Source organism: Phoxinus phoxinus (assembly GCF_949152265.1).
Source record: "Phoxinus phoxinus genome assembly, chromosome: 7".
Classification (NCBI taxonomy): domain Eukaryota; kingdom Metazoa; phylum Chordata; class Actinopteri; order Cypriniformes; family Leuciscidae; genus Phoxinus; species Phoxinus phoxinus.
In genome coordinates, this window is record NC_136882.1 from 2,675,896 (window position 1) to 2,689,105 (window position 13,210).

The 13,210-nt window shown below is 37.3% G+C and overlaps 1 protein-coding gene across 1 annotated transcript in view; it reads right to left on the reverse strand.

Moving 5' to 3' along the window:
• Positions 1-13,210, reverse strand: part of LOC307002185 (uncharacterized protein) — a 445,540-nt gene that overhangs the window by 287,027 nt on the left and 145,303 nt on the right. The window lies entirely within an intron of this gene.

Consider the following 13,210-nt stretch of genomic DNA (forward strand, 5'->3'; position numbering starts at 1 on the left):
CAAGTCAGTTTTGCACCTCATATATCGCGAAAAGAGTAGCAAAAGTCAAGGTGCGAAATTTGAACTTATAGTGACAGATTTGAGGAGTTGCAAGTGCCAATTTGAGGTTGTACTGGGAATATGAATGTAAAAAGAAGTGCAAATATATATTACACGTTTGTGTCTGTCATTGTATTTTTGTGAATGGCATTTTACACATCTGTGACTACTTGTCTGCAGTTTCAAATTCAGAATACATGTTTGTGACTATTCTCTGCGAGTACAAATTTCACCATTCAACTTCAGATTTTTATTTTACAGGTTTTCACATCAGAGCTGTGAGTGTAAATTTGAGCATACAAGTACAAATATTTATTGTACAAGTTCTCAAATTCACATCTACGTGCTCTCGAGTTTTGCTATTCATTTACCTTCATACAATAGGACAAGAACTCCTTAAGAAGCCATTAAAACAAATATATAAAGTTTGTTAACATACTTTTCATTCTTTTTTGACCAGTTTTGATGATTTTAAATTCAATAATGACTTACTTTTAAATGTTTATTGCCGTTTTTTGGAGACTACATAAAATGTTCTGAAGTGTTACTAAAACAACTATAATGTATAATGTAACAACTATAAACAAATATAAAGTACATAAATACAGTGCTACTTCACTTTTTTTTAGAACAGAAAGAACTGAGGTAGAGATGAGTGCAAAAGAGAGGACCAATGCACCGTGGTGCTCGACTCACTCCCCTTGACTGGTTGATGTTCAGTTCTTGATTGATGAATGCTGCCACTTACTAAGATGACCTCACTATTGAATTTTATTGTTAAGCATCTGATAAAAAATATAGTTCCTGGAATTGTTTTAAAATAGAAATTTCATACATGACTGTGTGCAATGTGTGCAATCCTCATGATTTTAAATGTGTCAATTTGTTTAAATGTTCTAAGAATATGTTTTAGATGAAATGGAGTAGGCTACATTAATCTTATGTTTTAAAAAATAGAATTTCATTGTAGATGATTGTGTCAAGTATGATTAAAAACTGCTATAAGAATATGTTTTAAATTGAATGAATTTAGTTTATGAATGTTATGCAATGTTTTTAGGGATTTTATTTTCATGTCACTGTTGTCGTGACACTGTTTCATTGTTTTACTGATGAATTTTGCAGTTTGACAATGTCACAGTATTGTTTTAAAATGGCATTTTACTGAATTTCTCAAATATATTATGCATCAATGTTTCCTTATTGATGGATCTATAAGTATCAAAATTACTTTTGGTGTGCTATGTTTTGCACAGTTTATATTGTTGAAGAATAACAAAAAAAAAATTGTTACAATAAACACTATATTCTGACTCTTTTTATGCAATGACTATCTTTGTCCTTTGGTGTGACGTTTTGTCCTATCGTGTGACAAACATAAAACAACAGAAAAATATACTTATTTAAAAATATCTATTTTTTAAAAGAGTCAAGTTTGGCATTAGGAGACTTACAATAATATCTCCTCTTAGATAGGTACAATTTCAAACAGTTTTGTAAGGTTGGCGAAATGACATTCGTAGGGAAAAGTTGATCAAGTTTATCTATTCATGGTAAAAATTATTCGAATTAGTACTTTCATGTAAAATAAATATCACTTTAAGAAAATAATGTTGTAATAATGTGAACAATTCTCTCAAGTACTTTTTTTAATGTCATTTAATATAATTTCTTAGTATTTTTTAAATGTCACACCATAGGACACATTTAAATTACTGTTGAGTGAAAAAAATATGTTAAGTCATTGACAAAATGAGCAACCTCTACTATTTTCTGAAACTGCAGTTTTCATACTCCATAAATATATGTATTTTTTTCTTAAAAAGTTATGTTTTTACAAACACCAGGTTTGTTGTGCCTTGTAGGCATATAGGCTAAGTCCAGTGCTGCATAAAATAATAATAACAATAGCCTATAGCAGGCGGCCTATAAATCGTAAAAAATAAACACTTCAGTAACACTATGCGAGATAAAAATATATTGATGATCATATGTTACCTCAATCTCATTTCATAACGTCACAACGAATGGAAACATTTGGAGTAAAAACATGAAGCCTAATGTTTGGTGCGTTTTGCTTTTCAAACACACAGCCCCACTGACTCAAACTCTCAGCGCGTGCAGAGAACATTTACTGAAGCGATCCGCTACAAACTATTAAAGTTGTAGAATACATCTGCGATGCCACTATACACCCATTTCTAATGGATGAAGCCTTGGCCTGGGAGAGAGGTCATCAGGTGGTCCCCAACCTTCATTGGGTGTTTCGACCCTTAACCACAACACCCTCCAGTTGGCGGGTCGGCAGTGACTGGCCAGGTCACTGCCCCTCTCATCCAGGCTTCCAGCTTGTGTCCTCTCTCTTATGCCAAAGCCAACAGAGGCTCTCTCTGACGCTTCTCCCAGCCTACGAACGGCTGCTTTCCTCAAGTGGCCTCTCAATCCAACCTTTGTCAATAGATTCCACACCGATTGAGCTGGAATCCTCGACATCCAACTTCCACCGTCATCAGCCATGTTGTCCACCCCTTGTCCCGGCAGTCTTGGACGAGTTGCTGGTATTTGGCTTTTTCCTCTGCAGCTTCCTCACAGCCCTCCTCCCATGGCACCGTCAACTCCACCATAATTATCTTCTTTCCCTCTGAAGACCACATGATGATGTCAGGCCTTAAGAGTTGTGGACAATTCCGCCTCAGGGAAGTGGAGTTTGCTCCCGAGATCAACCTCCATTTCCCATCCCTGGGCTGACTGCAGGAGATTCTGCCTGGATTGGCTGTGGACGACAGGTCTTTGGCCCTCTTTCACAAAGGCGATGGTGCTCAGCAGCGGTTTTGCTTTGGCTGGTTGTTTCTTCCTCCTTTCTTGCTCCAGGATGTCTGCGAGCACTGCCAACACCTTGTCATGGCGCCACCTGTATCTCCCCTGTGTCAATGCGATCTTACACCCTGACAGAATGTGCGCCATTGATCCTTTCCCACCACACAACCCGCACAGTGGGTCCTCCCTCAACCCCCACCTGTGCAAATTGACTAGGGTTGGTAAGGTGTCATACACTGCTCGGAGTAGAAAGGATATACGGAAGGGCTCCAGCCGCCACAGTTCACTCCATGTGATGGTTCTCTTAGGGAGGTTCCACCTCGTCCAGGCGCCTTGGGTTGCAAGCTCGATGGATTTTGCTCTTCTCCCTTCTTCCTCAAGGTTTCGGACTTCATCCTGGATCATGGTTCTCTTCTCCCTAGGGGTGGACTTTGACCACTGCTGGAAATGTGCTGTTCCTAGACCCTGTCTTCCAGTGCAAGGATTTCCAATTAAACATTATTGTTACCATATTATACATATACGTTTGAGCAGATATCCACAAACACAGTATTTCACATTAAACAATGGTCTAAAAATTATAATATTCACCATGTTAGAGTAAACACTCATACTAGCCTACGTTTATCATGCCGTTTTATTATCGAACATAAAGACATCCTTATGTCGTACGTGTATATAAATTTAGCATTGAAAGATTGCCAGTCTAGTTCACGTTTCAACAGGTTTCTGTCTATATATAGATACACATACATGTACAACATTAGGCTTCATGTTTTTACTCCAATCTCATTTCATAACATACATTTTAGTCTAGCACCAGTTTAACATGTCTTACCTTAAAAATCTTTTAAATCTTCTGAGGTAAATCCAAGTGAAACAGCACAGCACAAACACAGTCTTCCAAACTCAATGAAAAGCAGAGGAGTACGTTACTGAAGTCTCTGATTCTTTGTTTTGAGGTAATGAGGGCGTTTTGCGTGGACTATTTGCATGTCAATTGCTCTTGCTCTTGTCTGTTCTTGGTCTTGGATTTTGTGAAATAAATTTATAAATAGTAAAAAGTTTCAAAATGAACTTCACATTGAGAGAGACGGCAGAACGCGAATCATGTTTATTTTATTTTTACAAAAAACAGTTTGTTTTTATTATGAGTTGACAAATAAAAGAAGACATTTAACAGTTTTGAATGATGTATAACACTTATATGTAAGATCAAAATCAACAGAGTATTTTGAGTCTCTTTTGCACTGATAAGAAAAAAAGCAAGCGGATCACGCCGGCGTGATTGCCGACCCCAGGGGGTTAATATAAAACATCAAGGACAGACTAAAGTTCTGCTGGAAGTACAAGGGTTAGACAGCAGAAGACTGGGGCAAAGTTATTTTCTCTGATGAAGCCCCCTTCCAACTGTATGGGACATTTGGAATATCAATTGTCCGGAGAAGAAAAGGTGAACGCTACCATGAGTCCTGTGTCGTGCCAACAGTGAAGAATCCTGAGACCATTTATGTGTAGGGTTGTTTTTCATTCAAAGGTTTTCTCACAATTGACCTTTAGCAAAGACCCGCCCCCCTTTAGTTACTGTCCGACAAGCCATGCCGCTCTCACGCTACATCATGTTGTCACGCGGTGAAAAATACAGATAGGACAGACTAGGTTACTTTTGATAGGAACCAAAGTCTCAACTTTCAAATTTTGTCATTTTTTAAAGCAATTTAAACCATAAATACCGTTTTGTGGTTCTTTAAATGTATCTGACAGATCGCTGTAGAGCAGTTAAAGGCAAGCTGCTCGTGAACCGATCATCTCTTCCTTCTAGTTCATTTATAGCATCAAATAAACATGAATGAACATCAGAAGGAATGTTGTTTTAACCGGAGAAAGACGTCAGTATACTCCGTTTTTCAAGTTAAAATCCAGTAACATTAATCTACTTACTCTCTTGACTGCTTTGTCAGACATAAATGACGGATTCGGCAGATGGCGGATTATGATTGGTCAGATTGCCTGTCAATCAAACTCCCTGCAAAGATTCAATTCTGCCCAGGTGCAATTTGATGATGATCCTTGCATTTTCCGGCATGATGGACCACCATGTCACAAAGCAGGAGTGATAATTGGGGCAGTCGTGGACAGCAAATGGCTGAGTGCTCCGGGTGTGTGTGTTCACAACTCCTAATGTGTGTTGACTAACTTGTATGGTTTAAAGGCAGAGAACAAATTCCGAGCATGGGCTACCATACTTAGCCTTCATGTCAAGTCACATCACATCATAATGAAATGGCTCGGTGTTCATTATATTGACATTTTGGATCTGTGGCCAGGAAACTCCCCGGATCTTAATGAACATGAACATCCAGATAAATACACTGGCAGTGCCAAATTGGTCATGAAGATACTTTCTTTTGTCTTACTCGTACAGTTTTACAGGGAAAAACAATTGAGAGACCAGACGCTGATTGTGTCTCTGTGCTGGGGTGATATAGTGTCGTGATGAAGGGATAAAGGGGAATAGGTGAGCTCGAGAACTCTGGTAAGTGTAAGTGACGTATAGCTGGGAGCATTAGGAGAGTGTAATCTTGACAGTAATGTTCTTGGACCCACGATGGGATACAGTGAAATAGAATCACCTGAAGAACAATCTTCCGCATCCCTTTCATCCAGATTCGAGCAAACTTAGCATTTATCTCATCTCTTTGCTCTCCGGACGCATTTTGCAATGGGTAAACACTATCTGGAAGTAGACCCCATCATGCAATTAGCAGTGAGGCAGGATCAGTGGTGAGGCACTTGCAGCTCTAACAAACTTCCAGATGTTACCAGTTGAGCCCCAACAGTAGCCATATTTAAGTCCATATTGAAGACATTAACAATTAATTCTCTCACTAAAAATTAAGCAAATAATGCTGTGTAATGAGCTTATTTCATTCAGTTTTTTCTATATTTCAGTTAAATTATGCCATTTCATACAAGACAGCATTTTCAACACGTGAATCGCTTCACTCCTGTGCAAATACTTGTGTGAGCTTTAATCCAGGACTCTGTCCAGTGTGAATTCTCATGTGTTTTTTAAGGTTTTTTTTTTGGTTGAAACTTTTTCCACACTGTTGACAGGTGAAAGGACTCTCTCCAGTGTGAATTCTCATGTGGACATTAAGGTTTTGTTTTTGATTGAAACTCTTTCCACACTGTTGGCAGGTGAAAGGATTCTGTCCAGTGTGAATTCTCATGTGGACTTTAAGGTTTTGGTTTCGATTGAAACTCTTTCCACACTGTTGACAGGTGAAAGGACTCTCTCCAGTGTGAATGCTCATGTGTTCTTGAAGGCCTTGTTTTTGAGTGAAACTCTTTCCACACTGTTGACAGGTGAAATTACTCTCTCCAGTGTGAATTCTCATGTGGACATTAAGGTTTTGTTTTTGATTGAAACTCTTTCCACACTGTTGACATGAGAAAGGATTCTGTCCAGTGTGAATTCTCATGTGGACTTTAAGGTTTTGGTTTCGATTGAAACTCTTTCCACACTGTTGGCAGGTGAAAGGTTTCCCTCCAGTGTGAATTCTCAGGTGGACTTTAAGGCCTTGTTTTTGATTGAAACTTTTTCCACACTGTTGACAGGTTAACCCTTTATATTGGCGCCGGCCCGCCGGCGGGCCCGCGGCCATTATATATTTTAAACGGTAATATCCTATACTAAACCTAAACCAATCTTGACAAACTATATGTCATTTGAAAGCTTAAAATCTCTAGTTTTCATTTGTGGTGACTGATTTTTAAAATACATTACAGAGGAGCCGTAATTTATCAATTTGCAACAAGAATATTTTCATACTCCTAGGGCGTGTTCAGACCTTTATTTTGAAATAGTGATGAACATGAAAAATCATGATAGAATGGTAGAAACCTCAGTTTGTTTTCATGCCAAGAGTTCAAAAGATAGCATCCATTCAATTGTTTTAGAAAAAAAGGTCTGAAAATGTTTTAAATATAAATAAAAAAATTATAGATTTACCATTTGTGATTCACCATTCGTGGCAGCGAGCTATAATGCACATACGTGTTCTTTTTGTGTTTCTTAGAGGTTGAATTCATTTAAAAATCTGCCAAACTTCCAACACTACTTCTGAATAGGATTTCTACTTCATAAATTGTATGAAAATTGTAAAAATAATGGTTCAGATCCCTCAAACAACATATGGAAACGGAGGCGCCCTTATATGGGCAGTAATGTCCACTAGTGAAAAAGTTTGGTACTGCGCCCAAACAAAATCTCACTGAAAGCTTATTTTTTGAGATATCAACCTAAAATTTTAAACACAACTTGTTCAGATTTTTGCCTTTGATTTTTTTGCATTTTTAGAGTCCTCCAGGTTTTGAAAATATATATTTTATATAAAATATGAATAATTAAATTTTTAACGTTGTACATTTTCATAAACTCAAACTTCTATAACTTTTTTTCAGTTTAACTTTCTTAATTTATTTCTCTTCAACAAAAATCTGCCAAATGTCTTCTTAAAAACAAGACCAATCTTACATCTATACTCCAAAGCATTCTTGAATTACAACCATTTAAGTTCGGTATGTGCATTTTCATGTATATTCAAAAAAAGGGGGCGCTTGATAAGGAGTTAAAGGACTCTCTCCAGTGTGTATTCTCATGTGGACATTAAGGTTTTGTTTTTGATTGAAACTCTTTCCACACTGCTGGCAGGTGAAAGGCTTCCCTCCAGTGTGAATTACCATGTGGGATTTAAGGTTTCGTTTTTTTACTGAAACTTTTTCCACATTCAAGGCAAGTGAAATAACTGTTAGGTTTGGTCTTCTGAGCTCTCTTTCGTGAGTGAGTCTTTTCCATTTTTGTTGATTTCTCTCCAGTCTTGAAATCATGATGTTCATCTTCCATATTACTCAGTTCTTGACTCTCCTCTTTCAGCGGCTTTAGGTCTAAAGCGAAAAAAGACAAACACAAGTTAGCACCAGCTTAATGGCAACACACAGCTGGCAACCTCACAGCTTAACCCTTAATCACTGTTTGGGGTCAGGCTTTGAGTCTGAGTCCAAGTCCCAATGGACTTTTCCGTAATTTTTTTAAAGTGTTACCTTCATCTCAGGGGCATGAAACTCTGTGACTTTTCCTAAATAATCTATCTAAACATGCACAAAAAACTGGGCTTGATTTGGTTGTTCTAAAGGTGTGTAAAATAGTTTTTACCGTTTAAGGTGTTTGGGGTCAAAAAGACCCCGCATTGAAAATGAAAAAAATTACTTTTTTTAATTTTGTTTGTCAAAAAAATAAAAGTAAATCCATTATAAATCTGAAAATTTCTACAAATGAAACCAAGGTCTGGTCCTAGAGCATAAATAAAAAGTAGAACGAACTTTCTATCTTATACACACACACAGACACACACACACACAAACGTATGTGACTGCAACAGAGAGCATTTTTAGAGAAATTGGCCAATAAAATAAACAAACCTGGCATAAATAAAACATTTTTTACATTTAAATCAAGGTCTGGTCCTAGAGCATAAACCCAAAGTGGAACGAACTTTCTATCTCATACACACACACTGCATAATAATAATAACACACACTGATAATTCTGCAAAAGCAGATAATTCAAAATAGATATCAGAAAACAACAAAAAATTCTAACTCTGACAAAACTACAGATTTTTTATGTGTTTCAAAATGTTTAAATAAATATTCACAACATATATATATCATAAATTTGTGAGGAGAAGTTGAAGCATCAAGAAAAATACAGTGAAAATGAATGAGTCTCTATGGCCCTCACTGGATACATGTGGTCATTGCACTTTCATTCCGTAAATAGGTAAAAAACTTCCAAATTTTCACAAAAAAACTGCATAAATGTATAGTTGACAAGTAAATAAAAAAAATTATTTTTAGTTTTCCATATAAAAAATTTATATTTCCTTATGCAATCGCTCTTTAAAAGCTAGTCTGACCCCAAACATCTTAAGTGTTATCCTTTTTTAACAGTGATTAAGGGTTAACTAACTTGACTAACTGGGAAAGTGTCTGCATGCGTTTAAGATAATTCACAAACATTGTGGCAGCAAACTCTCCCGGATGGGTGAAATGGGACTCAGTAGCCTGTATTGGCACATACACGGCAGCTGGTGGTCAATGACAATTTTAATGTGTTTGTGCATCATGTTATCATTACAGCTGGGCAGCTTGTCAGACACTTCAACCACAGTAACTCTACATGCAAGACACTGGAGGCAAAACAAGAACAAATGCAATTTCCGAAACACCAGGGGCCTCATTTATAACCGTTGCGTACACACAAAATAGGCCCTAAAAGAGGCGTACGCCACTTCCTACGCATAAGTTGTGATTTATAAAAACAAACTTGACGGGAAAATGTGCGCACCTGCACGCAAACTCTGACCCATGCGTACAAATGTTTTGGAGACGGAGCAGTTTGGCGACACCGATGGTGAGCTGGAGTTAAATGTCTTTTTGGTCACTTTTAGACCGAATAATCGAAATAAAATTATACATATACAGAAAGATAATACAAATATAATTTCACTCACCAAGCCTATCACTTGAAGCAAATATCCACATCTTAAATGTCCGCGCCAGCGAGCGCGTTGGGCCGTTTAGTGAAACTGAGGCATATCTAACGGCAGATGAAGTAAAACTGTAAATCTTCATTATGAGTCCTAATCATAAATAGGCTACAGTTTATATAAAACAATTTAAACTGTTTTATTTCTGATATAAACATTTAGATTAAATATGCCATTCTCATTAACGGAGTTAAACACTTAAACTACATGACATTTACTGAAAAGTTAATATATATAAATTCAATAAATAGCCTATAAATATTTGTTGTGGATGCAATGCTTTTGAACACTTTTCCTTTGGCATGCTGTGTTTCAATGTTTTAACTACAGAGATAATTGCTTATGATAATAGCAGATTGTGCAAATATAATGCAAAACAAGGTCTATCTGTTTCCATTAAAAATATAAATCAATTAAAAAGACTATTTGGCCAGTGGAAAAGATTGAGAAAAACTTTCTCTGAAATGTATTTTACACTATTTGATTTATTTAAAGGGCACATATTATGACATCTAAAATGTTCCTAATGTTGTTTAGGGAGTCCCCAACAACAGTTTTACATGCATGCAATGACAAAAAACACTTTTGTTGTCGTATAATATTAATTTATTTTTACCTGATTTGCTCACCGACTCCCAAATGAATCGTTCAACTACTCATTTTTCCAAACCCCTCCTTTGCGCGACGCTAATCTGCGTTGATTGGTCAGATGACCCAGCAGTGTTTACAGAGATAATACTTATTGTTTAACACGGAGTACAATGATGCTTTTATCAATTAAATTGTGTTATAATAATGATTATAGTCCACTGCTTTGTAGTTTGTAGTAAAAAACTAAAAATAAGATAAAGCATGTAATGTTATGTTAGCGAGCATAGCCCAGAGTTCATATTGTAAAAGCACAATCAGTCTTTGTTTGCGTTAGCCCGATGCATAAACATAACGTTTTTACAATAAAAAAATAAAATAAAATGCAGTAACGTTACTACGAGGTATTATTCTATTCTTTAAGACAACTCCGAAAACAACGACAAACACTTCACATCTCAATACAATTGTCATTGAAGACCTAGAAGCTAAACGGTGCTTACACAACAAACAAAATAATTATTAAGCATGCTACATAAAATATAAAAGCAAAAAATTATTAATAACACTTACAGGTTGTGATACGGAGGAGGAAGCTGATGCAAATACACTTGGAACTGAACCTTCCTTCAATATCAGCCGGCTCGCGAATCCAAGTTTGAGTGCATTTAAAAAGCAATCGTCTTCAAAATGGCGGAACAAAGCACAAGGCTCGGACTACACTTCTGTGGTATAGTTATATGAATTGTAGCCACTTAGTCTTCAAATGCTCCTCCTTGGGCAGATGAAAAAAGTTTGCTTTTGAGTCGCACTTCAGAACACAGCGTCTCGTCGCCCTGATGTTTTCCCTGCTGGCCTTGGAGCGCAATAAGTGGGCGTATCGTATTCAAATAACTTGACAAGTTGACGTCATCTAGTCAGAGAAAAAGCTTCGGTCTTCTAACGAATCATAAAAATGACTCCGAGTCGACTCTTACTTTTGAAAGACAATAACTTTATATACGGTGCACTTTCATATTTCAAACTTTGCAGGATGTTTTTGTTCACTTAGATCTATGTTACACACTACATGAAAGGTACATTTCAAAATTCCATAATAGGTGCCCTTTAAACAAGGCAAGGATAGGCTACTAAATGATTTTTATTAATGTAATGTGACGGCACATCCGTATTTCACATTTTCCTAATGTCTTGTACCGTTAAACATGTTATCACGTGGATGAATAATACTCTTTTTCAGAAGGGACATCATAAACATTTTAATGACCACAGAGTTTCAGGACCTCAGTTTAACGTCTTATCCAAAAGACGGCGCTCTTTGACAGTATAGTGTCCCTATCACTGTACTGGGAAGTTAGGACCCACACAGACCGCAGGGTGAGCCTACGATGAGCGTACGATGAGCCAAAGTCTCAACTCACACTGTCGATGACGCTGTAGGGAACGATATACCAACCCACCATGCTGAGAGGAGTGCATGCCAATTATGGCTGAGACATAAATATCAGAAATGGCAGTTTCACTGAAATGCCAAAACACTCACCCTTCGGGTCACCTACAGGCTTGTCAGTGACAGTATTCTCTACGGCCACTGCCCAAGCTATAAGCCTCAAAGAGGCCTCCGAAACAATGAAGGCCAACGACGGCTGCTCAAAGGCTTGGAACCAACAGCTTCCATGGAAGGGGTTCCTTTAAGGGAATATGGCCAAGGGGTCCGAAAAGGAGTCCAGTACTAATTTACTGGCCTAACTTTCCAGCAACCTGTCTGTTTCCTAAACAGAGTCTCTCACATTATCTGCCTCACCAGTGAAGGCACATTATAGAGAGAACTGCAATAGTGGCAGTAGTCACTCACAGACCAGATCATAGAGACGGGCATCCTGGAGAGTAGAACTCAGCATAGCGCTTTTTAAACCCGTGCAAATGAGGGGAGTAACTCTACTCAATCCTGGATCTACAACAGTACTTTTAAGCATTGTGGAGTCGTTGGGGAGCCACCTTCAAGGAGGCCAGTGAAGGCCTGACTACTTGAAAGCAATCCGTGTTAGCAAAGCTAGCCTCAAACGTTCTTAGGTGCTCTAACAGACATTTCTGTGGCCCTGGTTACACTTAGTTTACATTTGCAACAGGAATTGTACTTAGAAGTGCTATTGACCCTTTAAACAGGGGAATACAATTTTATGTAATTCGATTACAGACAATCGAGGAGGCCTACTGAAGGCCTACAGCCTGGGCAGTGATTAGGCTCTAAGAGAGTATACTCAAACCGGATATACTCAGATATTTATACCACATAAACATAATATTACAACTTATGTCTGCACAAAATGCACGAGTGACCTTGAACTAAGCTGCGTGCTGGTCAGAATGTGTAACTCCTGTGGTGGATGCGCTCTTCTCGTAATAGTGAGCTTGAGCTAAAACATGGGAGAACAAAGAATTCACAATATCCATTTGCACTTTACATGTTGCACTTTACATGAAAGTGATTCCAATCATATTTCAATCAATTCAAAACCATTGGGTTTAATTGGGGTGATTTTGTAGGGGAGAGAATCTGCATAGAAAATAATAAACATTTATACGCACATGATAAGTATATGGCCATTGAATCTTGCATCCCTGGTAGCTGCACATTTTTTAAAGTCAAATTTAAGGCTTTTTAAGACCTGAAGAAATCAAAATCAATACCGTACATTAGGGGTGTGCAATATTGACAAAAATATATATTGATATTTTCAAAGTTTTGTTGATAAGCATTTGATGATATTTTACTGATTTTGTACTGGTACCATGGCTGGTTTAGGCCTCTTGTTGATAGCAGACTCACGCAGATATTCATATTTAACATTCTATGCCGTGGTCAGTTCACAGCAGTGACATAAATAATTTTTTTTATTAAGGGGCAATATTTGCCACCTTAAATTGATTTCCAGGGGCATTTTCACATATGGAAATCATTTGTATTTAGAGGTATGCATCACCTTTTATGTCAAATTCTAACATTAAAATTAAATTATATTAGAATAACACAGTACCACTGTCAAATTAAATAATTAAATAAAAATACATCCTTGCAGTGCAGAGGTGACACAGAAGCGGCATCCGAACTGGCAGTACTATATTTACACTTAATTTACAATTGCATAAAT